The sequence below is a fragment of the Lemur catta genome, chromosome 19, assembly GCF_020740605.2.
Source record: "Lemur catta isolate mLemCat1 chromosome 19, mLemCat1.pri, whole genome shotgun sequence".
Taxonomy (NCBI): domain Eukaryota; kingdom Metazoa; phylum Chordata; class Mammalia; order Primates; family Lemuridae; genus Lemur; species Lemur catta.
The window spans coordinates 15562881-15577462 of NC_059146.1; the positions used below are offsets into that span (position 1 = coordinate 15562881).

Below are 14582 nucleotides of genomic sequence, written 5' to 3' on the forward strand. Positions count from 1 at the left end.
GTACACGAGTGCTTCCCAGAGTCCATGCACAGATGGGAATGGGTGAACTCGTTTCCTCTCCTGTAACCAGTATGGTACATACAGTACGCTGTTTGTGTGTCAAGTCCTGTTTTGCGCATCCATAACGCTATATGATATATAGTGCAATCTCTTCATTAGAGAAAGAATTATGGGCAGTGGTCTGGTGTGGTGGGTGAGATACAGTTTCTATCTCCACTCTCACCTACTTAGATAAGTGATCCTGGGGTGAAGTTTTTATTCTCTTTGAACTTCACTTTTCTTCTCTATAATACTGTGGATGCTAATAGCAATAATAACAAATAATTACTCACATTTATATATGGGGTATGGTGTGACATGCATGATTTTAAGCACCTTGAATGTATTAACTCTTTCAATCCTCACCATCAGCTCTATGAGGTAAACAATATTACCCCCATTTTAGGGATGAAGAAACTAAGGACCAGAGAGATTAAGCAACCTGAACACAGTCATACAGCTAGCCAGTGATGAAGCCAGATTACCTAGTTATTCTGTTGGCAGAGGATGTCTTTTTAACCAGATCATACCTAACTTTTAAAAATTGTTTGATTCATGCATGCAAAACACTCACTATGCAAGGCATATTTAAAGTGATTAATGAATTTGAGCTATTATTAATACTATACTACATTAAGTATGACATGGATCATCAACTTAGTGATTTCCAAATACCAATGTGGGGGGGAAAAAAACAAAGAGAGGAGAATTAATGCTTTTTTTCCCCATAACAATTCTGTTAAAATAAATAATATATGACAACAAATCAATAGCAAATTTTGATTTCATGTTAATACTTCTATAAGAATAGTGTGGGTATACATTGTCCAGGTTAGGAAAGTAATAAAAATTCTATTGATGAAAAACAATAATCTAGTAAAGTTTAAGCTTTCTATTGTACTTATTTGCAAGGACAATTCTAATACCTAAATTGTAACCATGTAGACATTAAGTAAATGCAAATATGTATAAACTTGCCAGGGTAAAACATTTAACATTAAGTAAAATCTGTTTTTTTGTTGTTTGTTGTTGCAAAAAATACTAGACTTTTTTATGGTATAAAGTAATGCTTTTTTATTGTATTTTTTTTTCTGCTACTGTTAAATATATTCACTTAAGAGAAAAGAATGACTGCTCACAAGACTTACATTCCACAATATTTTTTTATTTTTAGAGCTTGAAGCCTAAAGTAAACAGCAGAAAAAACTTTCAGAGAATGCTTTGAAACAAGACATACTAGGATTAAGACAATGAAAAACTCCAAGTCCCTCAATATGTTAACAAACATTTATTGAGCAATTATTCCATGCTCTGTGTGAATCCTAGTATCACTGACCGTTATGGAACCTATTAATTATCCTGGGCATGTCTAGTCTAAAAGTAAAGAAGTGCAAGAAAAATTACCACAAACATATTGGGAAAGGAATTTTCAAATAAAGAAATGCAAAGGAGGGTACGATGTTAATCCAAGAATTAGGCAGTAAACCATATATTCGTTGTTGAAACTAGGTTTGATTATTTCATCTTTCTAGTATCTTTTAACCGGCCTTCTCAGAGTAAAATGTGATTTTTGATACAGAATGGAAAACATATCCAAATTTTAACACGGTAGCAATGGGTATCCTGGATAAATAAGAACCCTACAAAGTCAAGACTTCAAAATCCTGCTCTTCCTGGTAGGTAAAAAGGTTTGGCAGAGATTGAACAGATTACTCATCATATTCTTCACTGTCCACCATTTCAAAGATTATTTTCCTGATCACTGGAGAGTCTGGGTTCAGGCAGATTTTGTTTCCACTTCTCAGCGTGGCTCTGCAAGAGAGAACAGAATTATCTGTGTGTGCCCTGGCCTGAATATCAGAGCAGATGTGTGAGTCTGGAGAAAAGAGTGTAGGTGTGGGCGGAGGTGGTGGGCTTCCCTAAGGAGGCGATAGCACAGAAGCAGGGACTTACATCACTTCGACATTGCTGCAGTGGGTTCCTGGATTGAATACTTCCACATGATGAATCAAACTGGGATGAATTCGAGACAGTGTTCTCCCACACCTGCATTGCAGTTCAACACACAGGAGATTTTCGGCATGCTTACCTTGAGTAGAAAACGTGACTCCATTACTGGTCATGGTTATTTTCCTCCCTTCCCTTATTTGCAAGTTGAGGGTAGTTGTACCTCTCATAAGGCCATTGCAGACATGGTCTGTAAACCTTTAGTGAAGTCCTGAGCAGAACGCCTGGCACATGGGCAGTGCCCACTAAGCTGCCTCCTCCATGCAGACTTGTCAGTGCATGGGCTCTCCCAGCCCCAGGAGCACCAAGATAGTCTTTCCCCCAGACACGGCTACAGCAGAAGCAGCCACAGCTGCAGGGAAGCAGAGCCTCCTCCTTCAGCTTTCCCAAGTTTCTCTTACCTTCTTTGACATAGGTGGGAACCACAGTGGTCAGGAACAGTGATAGCAACAGCAACACCTGCAGGACACGCAGTGGCCTGTCGCTGGTACAGGAGGTGATGGCATTGGGTTTGAGGCTCATGGTGGAGACTGAGCTACAGTTGTTTCTAGAGCCAGGAGACCTCAGCGTGAGGGTGAGTTGCTGCCTAGAAGTCTGCAGCTAAGTGGCTTCTTATGCCGTCCAGGTATCTTTTATATACAGTCCCTCGAGGCCAGTAAGCAGGAAGAGGTAGGGAAGGGGGAAGTGAGGGCATCGGTGATACACACAGGTAAGCTTATCAGGCTGTGCCCAATCCAGACAAAGAATAGACAGATCAAACTTCCTGCTCTGTTGCAGGTTATGCATCATTTCACATTTCTACTCCTCCTTTCTCAATACCCGTCTCCCTTGCACACAGATAAGCACTCTACTTAGGGAGGGAAGAACTAGACTGAAATACTACAGGTATGTTCTTTGCCTGACTATGTAAAATTTGCCCTGCCTTATCTGTAATGCAGTTTATAAGCTTAATAGACACTATGAGTACATGAAAGCACAAACATGTGGGCCTTGAAAAAGAGAGGTATGTTCCCTTTCCAGTTGTCAAAGAAAACAGGTTCCTGTCCTGGCTGTTGATAAATGTTGGGCTTGGTTTGGAGTATGTGGATAAAATATAACCCAGTTGCCAACATGGCTCTCTTTGGATATTAGCTTATGGTCCTCAATCTGTCTTCCAAATGTATTATCTTTTCTAATTTCATCCAGAAACTGCAAGCAAGACTCATCCTTCTTTGTATTATAAGGTTCGCTACTTTTTTCTACCATTTTGGTATACCCTAAAAAGAAAGACTCAGCATAATTATCTTTTCTTTCTAGCTTTAATCTGACAGAAAAATAGATTTGATTTGCTGTACAAATTCATATACTATAGATATATGCGAAGTAAAACATGCAAGTTCCTCTTCATCATTACTCCATGTTACTGTTCTCCAATAGTAACCATTGGTAACAATCTGGCATTAGTTTTCTATTCTGTCTGCATTTATATGCACACATGTATACAAATATGGACACATATAATACATAGAGACACACATACAGATAGAGCTATAGATAGGTCTTTATAATGAAATGGGATGATTCTCTATGGATCATTAAACAGCTTCCTTTTCTCCTCTAACACTATGTGCTCAGCATCCTTTCATGCTACCTCACTATAGCTCTGCCCCATTTTGTTCAATTGCTGCTTGACACTCTATGTAGGAACAATAGTTGTTCAACCTCTTTTTTCTTTGTGACCTTAGGGGATTTTTCAATTTTGCAGTATTAAAATTTGTAACAAAATCTTTGTTCCTGAGTTCTCAGACCTTAATCAAAAGCCTTGGTCAGATAAACTATGTGATATAAACTAAGGTCCACGGAGTTACAGAGGTGGACCTACACATCACTTGCTGGCCTACATGCTCTTGGCTAGATCTCTGGACCGTCTCTATGACTTGCTTCCCCAACTGAGCTGTACACTTTTTAAGGCAGAGTCATGCCCTACATTTCTTTGAATGCCTCCTACATCCTACAGCACGTAGGATAATGCAATACACAATAGGCCCTCAACAGTGGTAGTGAATAAATCCACGAGTATGTACTCCAGGAAGGAAAGTTTCTTTTTTCTTTCCAGTCAGCTGTAATCCAAAACCAAACTCCACATGGACCAAAGAACCTGTCATATCAAAAAGTGATTTGGAAGACCAGTAACAAAAAAATCACACACAAGTGGCCCTGGCTGCAAGTTGTCTTTCTACTAAAAGTATAAAGAAATCTTACAGGACATTCTTTAAATTTCCCATATTATTTTTTACTTTTCAGACCTTTAAAATTTTAGAAGAAATTATCAAAATATTAAATGTACAAAATTACTTTCTGTCAGAAGTCTTAAGTATAGAATATAATTTTTCAAATGTTTTTTTTAAATTAAGGTTTCAAGCCAATTTTCCTTATCGTTTAATAGCTACTGACTATGCTTAAAGTTTCTAGGTCCTGTTTTTTCACGTGATGCCCTGAAGGGCACATTTGGCAGTTTATTTTAGAAGTGAGCAACCCTCCAAATTAACTGGATTTGGGGAGGTTTTGTGACTTGACGGCGACATTCTGTCTTTGATTGTAGAATCTTATCCTGAGTTCCTCAGATGGTTGATGTACTGATTAATGTAGAACCTGCTGGCACCGAACAGGATACTGATTGACTTCTAAGATTAGCTGAAGCATAAAATTTTCCTGATTGTCTTGCACGCTTATATATTGTAATTTGTAGCTAATGATTGTAACTTCTGCCTCGTACCCCAGTGAAAAAGAAGACAACTCTGGTATGAGCAGTCCCCTCCCTTCTTTTAAACTTTCCTTAAAACTGTTCCAATTTGTGACAGACTATGGGACGCCCCCAAGTTTGTTGCTGTGTCTTCCCAGGTCAATCCTTACATTGGGCTTTCAATAAACCTTTATAAAATTATTTTGCTTCAAGGGTCTTCATTTTGGCCCATGTTTTGGCATTTCAGGCAGGATTTGGAAGTCACTTCCCTGGAGCACCCACAGGGCTTCCACCAGTCCTGTAGGGACAGGCAGGAACCCACTGTATTCCTGAACAGTGGATGCCCCTGCTGGGTGGTACTGAGGAGTTCCTCCCAAAATCAAAGAACCTCCTCTCTTGACAAGATTAAAGAGCAAAAATCTGGCCTCAAGCAAAGTTAAATTCTTTTTTCTTTTTTAGAATGCAAAAAAAAAAAAAAAAGATTGTTTATTTCTCAATTTTAACACTTACCAGACTTTTATAACAAGTTAATCTCTATGTTTAGACTAGGATCCCCTTTAAGATGAAGGCCAAGGTCGCTCCAACATTGACAAAAGGGCTAGCAAACAGGAGGCACTCAATATTTATTTTAAAATAAATAGTAGCTAATGGTAAGATTATACCAATTTTTTTTCTTATTCTGATGACCTTAGTGAGAGTGCTTGAAAGCATCTGTTTCTGTTTTAGAATCAGAGATTAAATATGAAGGAAGTGAGAAGCGAGACAAAGGGAAGGCGATAATTTATTGAGAGCCTACTGTGTGTGAAGGATTTTAACAACCTGCGAGACAGGTATTATAAGAAAGCAGCCAGGTTCGGAAATGCTAAGTATGGCCACACAGCTAGTAAGTGACAAAGATGAATTCTAATCCAGTTCTGCCTCCTGAAACCATGCTGTTTCTAGCTGGCTTCTTGTTTTTGTGGGAAGCAGAACAGGAAGTCATTTAACCACCAAACAATTATCTTGTAAGCAAAGTTAAATTCTTGGTATATTCAACTGCCTATGGAATTTACACAAAAAGGTGATCCACCCTGTTTAGTGGCTGCAATTCAACACTTTTAGTCCTGAAGCCCAGGTTTGATTCTAGGCCAGGAAACTAGCCTCTTGGAAATGTAAGTTTTTTAACCCAGGCAACATTTATAAAAATTGGTGTGATTTTGTATGACTCTTGATTTTTTAGGCTACCTGTTTGTTATCGATCCTTTTCCTTTCTAAGGACAGCTTTTGATTTCCTTTCTTCTTCTGTCTACGGAGCATACCGGGCTGGCTGTTGGGCATTTGTATGTAGACTGTCAGCTGAGAACCTGAGACCTTAGAGAATATGACCAGGCAGGAACATGTATCACACTCATTTTGCAGGTAGGGAAACTTTTCTTTCTTTGAGCTGTCTTTGGGGTGGTTCTGGACCTTGTGGGAACTGCTTTGCAATGCTTTAGAGATGCCTAGTTCATCTTTGGTTAAGTCATAACATTGGTTAAGGCTTATTGGTTTTGGTGAGTCACTTGGAAACGTACCTTTGGTTTAAAAGGGGAAAAAAAAAATTAAAGCCAGGAATATAGGCTCTTTGTCCTGGCTGAAATTTGATAAGAGATAAGCCAGGAATATTGGCTGTTTGTCCTGGCTGCAACTTGATAAGAGATTTGAAAAGATTTTCTTTAAAGAGCTTTATGGTCATAAATAGCTTAATCAGAACATGATGATATTCAGGCTATAATTTTTTTTCAAAGGACCTTTCTGCCTTTTTTCTTTTGGATGCTGTTTGTGGGAATTTATTTCAGTGGATTAAAACCCCCTTTTAAAATGTTTGATACCTCTGCTGCTCTTTTTTTGACGATAATGTAAAACTTCATTGATCTTTTGGAAAGCTTAAATTTTTCTCTGTACTTTTTTCTCTAAGCATGGGTAAGGGCTTTGGCCAAGTGATAGGTAAATTTAAACTTGTCCCATTTAAAATTTTTAAATCCAACTGTCCTTTTAAACTAGTGAGTTTTACCTGTCTTATGGCTAAAGTTTAAACTCAGAGCTATAAGATCACTGTGTCTGTCTGTATTTTTATGTGTATTTGTATATTATCTACAAGATGCTAAATTGACTTATGCTAACTAAAAAAAAAAAAAATAATGAGATCTATACTTTGGAAAAAGGAGAGCTTTATTTCTCATAATGGGTGGCCATTTCAACAGGCTGGAAAGCACAGCCCCAGCCAGGAGCCAGGCACATGTGTTTCAAAGGGCAAAAAGGAACAAGATTTTCTACTGAGAAGGGTGATCAAATATGCATATTAAACAAGCTAGAGGAGGCGTGATGAATATTTACAAAAAGAGAAATCATATGCATTTATAATTGTGCTTTATCTCTTCCATCCCATCATGACTGGGGAACTGAGTTTTAAGGTATTTGTGGGGTCCCCTTGGCCAAGAGGGGTCCATTCAGTTAGCATAGGGCTTAGGATTCTGAGTTCGCACAGATAAATGAGCACTCATAAATGAGTAAGCCAAAATATTTTCAAGGTCACATGATTTGAGTAAATCTGTTAGTAAATAAGACCAGTTTAATATTTAATATTTTTGAGATGATTTTTTTATGACTTTTTGTTTAAACCACTTGATTCTTTTCATGTTTTGTTTTCCAGAATCAGGAACTTTATTTTTCTTTTGAACTAGTTATAGTTTACGGCAATTGTGTAAAGTATACTACACATTTGTGAGCAAAATTGAAACATTTACCTTTCTCTCTGCCTCATTTCTCCAGAATTTGGAAACTACTCATGAGTACTCTTATTTTATGACAATGTAGTTATTCGCTTAAGTTCAATAAAAACATGTTTTCTTTCATAATGAGACACATTGAAGACACTGGTTATTTTACCCAAGCTTTGACTGGAATGTCATATTTTCAGTATTTCATATTTTCGGACTGCATTGCAATATTGAGGTTGACTTAATAAAGCACATAGACTGGAGAGAGACTGGCCTGATACCTTATTTACACGGTTCCCTTGAAAGGCTCCTGACCTTGTGGCAAGTAAAGAATGTCACTTTCTGACAGGCCCAAGAACCTCAAGATATTATGGGGACATCGGTAAGAGAGGAGTTCATTCACCCAGTTCTCACAGGTACTACAGGCACATGTCTGATGGCAAATGCTTGGCTTGGCTTCCTAACCTCAAGGGGCCTTTAAATATCTTATCTGTGATTTCTTATAAAAAAGTTCCAGGGTAGCCAAATTGAAAGGAGTCTATACTGCCTATCACGGATCTTGCTATACTTTGTACAACTAATCAGGCCAGGTATGATAAGAGCACAATTTATTTTGGAAATAAATTGGTCCTACTATGATTTGTCTTTGGTAGAAATGGAGTACTGGAGAAAAAAAAATTTTTTTCCAAAAGAAAACTATCACACACCTGTTACTATTATATTAATAGATTTAGCCGTAGACATTGCTTTTTTTAGTTTTCATTATTTGCATGCAATTTGGACTGAATCCTGGTTTCTTTCCTGGCTATATGTCTCCAGACTAATGTTTCTATATTTTTCTTCCATTTTTCTGACTTGGACTCACTAACACTACAGCTACCTTTTTCCCTACAGCCTGAAGCCCATATACAAACCACCATGTGACGTACAAACTACAGCCCAGAAATACCTGTCAGATTGCCACTCCCTACTTCCACTTTACCTGAAGATCATTCCAGTTTAACATCCAGACACCTCAACTGATTGCCCTCCAGACCGTAAAGAAACTGATTTACGGAATGTTCAAAATATTAGCATTTGTTTTTGTTCTGTTTCCGTAGAGATGCCTCTTACTAAAAATCTCTTTGCCTACATAATGTATAGAGGGCTGGCCTCGAGAGCCCATCTGCCAAGCCATCTCCTGAAACGAGACATAGCAGTTTAATTGTACTGGCCTATTCCCAGAAATAGGAGACTGGTTTAGTAGAATCCTTTGTAACTCAGCTATTCACTCAATTTTTCTCTCCATTACAGAGCTAAAAACACTATATTGCAGAGTAGGATGATAATATAGGTCAAAACATTTTCGGAATACTAAAACCAAGTGCTATAGTGTATATCTATAGAGACATGATTTGGAACCTATCATCTACCACTGTTCAGATAGTTGAAGACACTGCAAAAGGCCTTGCAGATGAAAAAATAATAATCTTCCAACTGCTTAGCCTACATAGCGCTAGCTAACAGAATTGCTAAATAAACAACAAGTTGTTTATTTATTGGCTCAACAAGGAGATGTCTGTGCAGTAGCTCATACTATTTATTGTATCTAAATTAACAACACCTCTCGTGAAGTGGAAACTCAAGTAGAAAGACTAACTCAAAAGGCTAAATGATTACAAAATGTAGGAGAAACTGATCCTCTAAATGATTTATTTAGTTCAATACCCACAAGACTAAATTCTTTATTTTGTCCCGGTCTTCAAGTTGTTGTTGTTATAATCACAAGCACAAGTGTTGTTTTCCTGGCCATTACGTTACTTATGATTTGCATTTCTGTTTGGTGTAGACCAACGACTAAGGCCAAAATAATGGTCACCTGGAGACTGGAGATGATTCATTACTCAGGATAATACAATGTAGCCTCGCATCATGAACTGGTCCATGTTGCTAGCAATCTGGTCCACCTGCATTGGCAAGGTTCTTCTCCCTGCCCCCCACCAAGGGACATGACTTACTGGGAATAAGCCTTTCCAGTGCCAAGGGATGAAGGTTTATCACTCCAACTTAAGCAGAAATTGATCAGCAAAGCTTCCATGGGAAAATTTTGATTAAATGGGAAAAATGATAATCTATAGGTCTCATCTGGCAGTTTCCTTTAGAAGTAAGCGACCTGGAAGTTGTCTTGCCTTGGGAGGTTTTGTGACTCAATGTCGCCATTCTGTCTGTGAGTAAAGATTCTTATCCTGAGTTTCTCAAATTGTCAATGCACTGTTTTATGTACTGACACTGAATAGGGTGCTGATTATTTCGAAGATTAGCTGAAGCATGAAGTTTTCCTGACTGTATTGCACATAGACATTTAGCCTGTATGTTGTAATGTGTGGCTAATGATTGTAATTTCTGTAATGGACCCTCCAACAAAAAAGAGGACAAATCTGTTATAAGGAGTTCCCTCCTTCTTTTAACTTTCCTTAAAACCTTTGCACCTGGTCAACAGACTCCAGAACAGGCCCAAGTTTGTTGATGTGTCTTTCTTGGGTGGATCTTCATATTTAGCTTTCAATAAACCTTTATAAAATTATTTCTGCCTCAACAGCCTTAATTTCTGCAGACAAGAGGAATACTTATTTTTCTCCAGCACATTTATTTTATTACTTATAAATTAGAGCTTAGCAGCAAAGCATGTTAAACCAAAATGATTTTCCAACTGTCCCAACAGAAAAAAAATCAAAGTCTAAGAAGCAAGCTTAAGACAGGGCTTAAGCTGAAAGTTAGCATCCTTCTGAAAGTTGAGACGTGGAATCAATTGCAGAGAGACACTCAGCAAGAAACAGAATGAGGAGAATGGACGTCTTCTTAGTTCTTCCTGAGTGATGACTTTATGGCATTTCCTCATTATTGTGATTGAAATATGGTTATTTCTCCTGTCAGATTTTTTTTTATTAAAACGTAAGCTCAAAGCCCATGTCAGAGCAAAATATAAAGGATTTTTATCATTATTCATTGTATCTTTCTTTTTCTGTCCACTACACCCCCCTGAAAACATATTGCTAACAGTATTTCTTGGGTCCACATTTTTTTCTCTCCATACACACTATTCAAATTTCTCTCCCATATCACTCAGTGAGAGTACTCAAAAGTTCTTAATTCTTTTCAGGAAACTATATGAAAGGTCTTCTGCAGTAATGGTATTTTTTGAGTTTGTTGATGCCGGGAGAGAGGGAGACAGGTAGCACAGTATCCTCATGTCATTGTCTTAATCAACACATGTGTCTTGTCACAAAAGATACATCATCAGCAAGGTTATGATGGAGTATTTACAAATTTCTTGAGTCATTAAAATTTCACCAACCTATCAGCATTTGATATAAGACAACTTTTTGCTAGTTTTAATAGTTTTCATTTACTCAAAAAATATTGATTAAAAATCTATTATATGCCAAGCCTTGTTCTTCTTCTTCTTTTCTTCTTCTTCTTTTTTTTTTTTTTTTTTAAAGAGACAGGGTCTCATTTTATCACCCAGGCTGGAGTGCAGTGGTGTATTCAAATTCACCATAACTTAGAATTCCTCAGCTCAAGCAAAGCCCTTGCCTAGGGCTCCCAAAGTGCTGGGATTAGAGGCGTGAGCCACTGGGCCCTGCCTGAAATCCTCTTCTTTTTGTGACTTAGTCATTGAACTACTTTTCTTTTAAAAGTAAGACTTAAAGTATTTGTGCCAAGCAGTAGAATACCATTACTACTATGACAAAATATCTTTTAAGCATTTTTGTATAGTTAGTTTATTACATCTGTATTATGTGACAACTGTCAACTGCTATTACTGTCCTTTGTGTCATTTCCTTTGAATTCCATGATGAGAAACATAATACAGATGTAATAAACTAACTATACAAAAATGCTTAAAAGATATTTTTAAGTCAGTCATTCAGCTAAAAGCAGATAGCTTACTTATACAAAATTATGATTTAAATGAATGATAGAGGTAGAAACAAGGGTTAGAGAATTTCAGGTTTTAAAATAACTTGAAAGCATGTTTATGAATTTTACATTGTCACTCTGGGTTTTCCTGGCTGGGGGAAAGTTACTTTATTTCTTTGTCTTTTACATCATATTATAAAGAACAGAGTCATTCAGGAAACAAACAAGTTTTCTAAAACCCAAACCAGAGCTTATCTCTTAGCTATTTTAAAAGAAAATAGCTAGAGACATTGAAGGACCATTATCCATTAAAATTAAGACAAAGATTATCTCTGCCTTACATAGAACATTTTGAACTGACATTTTCCAATCTCTTCTTCCATGTACAAAGGAAATAAGCTATCACTTGCAAATCATTCAGGAAAGCAGTTGGGACAAAAGATCCAAGGGACAATAAAATTTCGGGTCACTTTTTTAAAGCATTTTAATCAACAAATGGAATTACTAGCCAACAAAATATTTTCTATGAGCTGAAACCAAATGTGCTTTCTGAATAACCCTCAGTTGACAAAAATTGGCCAGACCCTGATTACTCTGAAACTCAAAACTAACTGAGGTTTTGCTGCCTACTGCCCACAGGTGAAGTGTGGGGTAGGGGTGGGGTGGAGAGGGAAGGGTGAAGGTGGTGGGAGGGATTTCTTCCTGCGTGTGATTACATTGAAGTTCTCCAAAGTTGTGTAGGCTTGATATTTTTTTTTCATTTTATGTTGATAAATATCATTTGTTGAACCTCAAATGCATGAATGTTACCCAGTTTCACTATATACTCACTCATTTGAGGAAATTCTAATGCATTGTTATTTGTAAACTAAGATAAAACCTTAAGCCCCCCAACCTACTGCTGACTGAATGGACCCCCTCTTGGCCAACAGGACCCCGGAAATACCTTAAAGCTCAGTTGTTGGCCATGAGAAGGGAGGTCAGACATGCCCCCTCATGCCCCCCTCCCTTAAACCACACCTGCAGGCCATCTGTTTACTTAACAGATTACTTGAGTCTGGGTATATGTGTGGTGTATGTCCGGAGGCTTGTCTCTGATTAACAGATTTCCTTATCTTAAAACATTCCAAGCCTTTAACAAAAGCTTCACGTCTTTAACCAATTATAAATCAAAGAATCTTTAAACCTACCTATAACCTGTAATACCCCACTTCCAGATGTCTCGCCTTTTGGGCCAAACCAATATACACCTTCCATGTGTCGATTTATGACTTTACATGTAATTTCTGTCTCCTTAAAATGTATAAAACCAAACTGTAACCCAATCATGGTGAGACCAATGCTCAAGGCTCCTTGGGCATGGCTCACCATGCCATGGTCACACACAGGCAGCTCAGAATAAACCTTTTTAAGTTATTTTACAGAGTTTGTGTTCTTTTCCATTGACATGTTCTAGAGCCTAGAACCACAGGAAATTGTTACCAAGTACCATCAATCATCTTTTGCTATGTAATGGGTAACCTCAAACTTAGTGGCTTAAAACAATATATCATTTCTGGCCACTCTGCATGTTAATGAGAAGATTTTCTGATGAGCTTGCTTAAATGGGTGCAGTCAGCAACTGAAATGGCCAATAACTCAAAAATGGCCTCATTCTCATGGGAGGTGGTTGGTGCTGGCTGCTGGCTGAGGTTTCTGCCTGGGGTCTGCTCCTCCTATTTTAAGTAACATAAAATTACCTTTCAGGAGTAAATATAAAGTGTGGAGGGAAGGGAGAGAAAGGAAGTAAGAGAATGGAGGGGAGAGAGAAGAGGGAAAGAGAGAAAAGGAAGAAAAAAGAAAGGAAAAAAAACTAGACAAGACACAAGCTCCTCCACAATCTCCTCCTGCTGTCTTCCTTCTATCTTCTATCATCTCCTCTCTTAGTCCCTCCCTTCACCTCTCCTCCCTTCCCTTCTTCTCCCCTTTTAAGAAAATCTTTGTTCTGTGAGAAAACTGTATATTAGCTGCAGAAAGACCTCAACTTAGACTGAAAGCTTCTCATATTCATAATTTCCAAACCATAAGGATCCTGTACAGGGTCAGGTATGTATCAAATTTATCAACACATGTCAATACATTGATATTTGCTTGATGAATGTTTATAAGAAAGAAAATACATTGTATATTTTGATAGTTACCATGGAATTGACAGAAAATATATAGAAAATATATTATTTCCAGAAGCTTTTAAAAAATGATTCATAAAAACAAATTTTAAAAGCACTAAAAATTAATCATTCATACATGTATGGAAAGAATATGGATAAATTTGGGGAAAAATCAGGGTGCTTAACTCAATGAAGTCTTAGTTTTCTCACTTCTAAGGAGACTTTGGAGGTTTAGGAGACTTGGGATGAAACTAGTAATTATAAAGCATCTACATTGTTGCAGGATAGTGTCTGTGAGAGAGATATTATTACACTGATTTTATAGATCATAAAAAGAAAACTACAGACCAATATCCCTTATAAATATAGATGCAAAAATTCTCAACAAAAGCCTAGCAAACCAAATTCAGGTGCTTATCAAAAAAATAAACCATCACAACCAATTGGGCTTCATCCCAGAGATGCTGGGATGGTTCAACATATGCAAATCTGTAAATGTAATTCACCGCATAAATAGAAGCAAAAACAAAGACCATATGATCCTCTCCGTAGATACAGAAAAAGCATTCCACAAAATTCAACACCCTTTTAGGATTAGAACGCTTAACAGAATAGGCATAGACAGGACTTACCTAAAAATGATGTAAGCCATATGTGACAAACCCACAGTCAACATCACACTGAATGGGGAAAAACTGAAAGCATTCCCACTTAGAACTAGCACCAGACAAGGTGGCCCTTTATCACTGCTTCTGTTCAACATAATGCTGGAAGTCCAGAGCAATCAGACAAGAGAAAGAAATCAAGGACATCCAAATGGGGTCAGAAGAGGTCAAACTATCACTCTTTGCTGAAGATATGATCTTATATCTGGAAAACCCCTAAGATTCTGCCAGGAGATTACTGGAATTGATAAACAAAATCAGCAAAGTCTCAGGTTACAAAATCAATGTACACAAATCAGTTGCATTCATATACACCAATAACAGTCAAGCTGAGAACCAAACCAAATACTCAATACCCTTC

General features: G+C 37.5%; 1 long non-coding RNA gene across 1 annotated transcript; it reads right to left on the reverse strand.

Moving 5' to 3' along the window:
• Positions 1-1390: 1390 nt before the first annotated feature.
• Positions 1391-14215, reverse strand: LOC123624537. Its single transcript, XR_006730157.1, has 3 exons — positions 14189-14215; positions 1993-2128; positions 1391-1851 (listed from the first exon to the last, which is right to left on the reverse strand). It is a non-coding gene; the product is annotated as an uncharacterized LOC123624537 (long non-coding RNA).
• Positions 14216-14582: the final 367 nt, after the last annotated feature.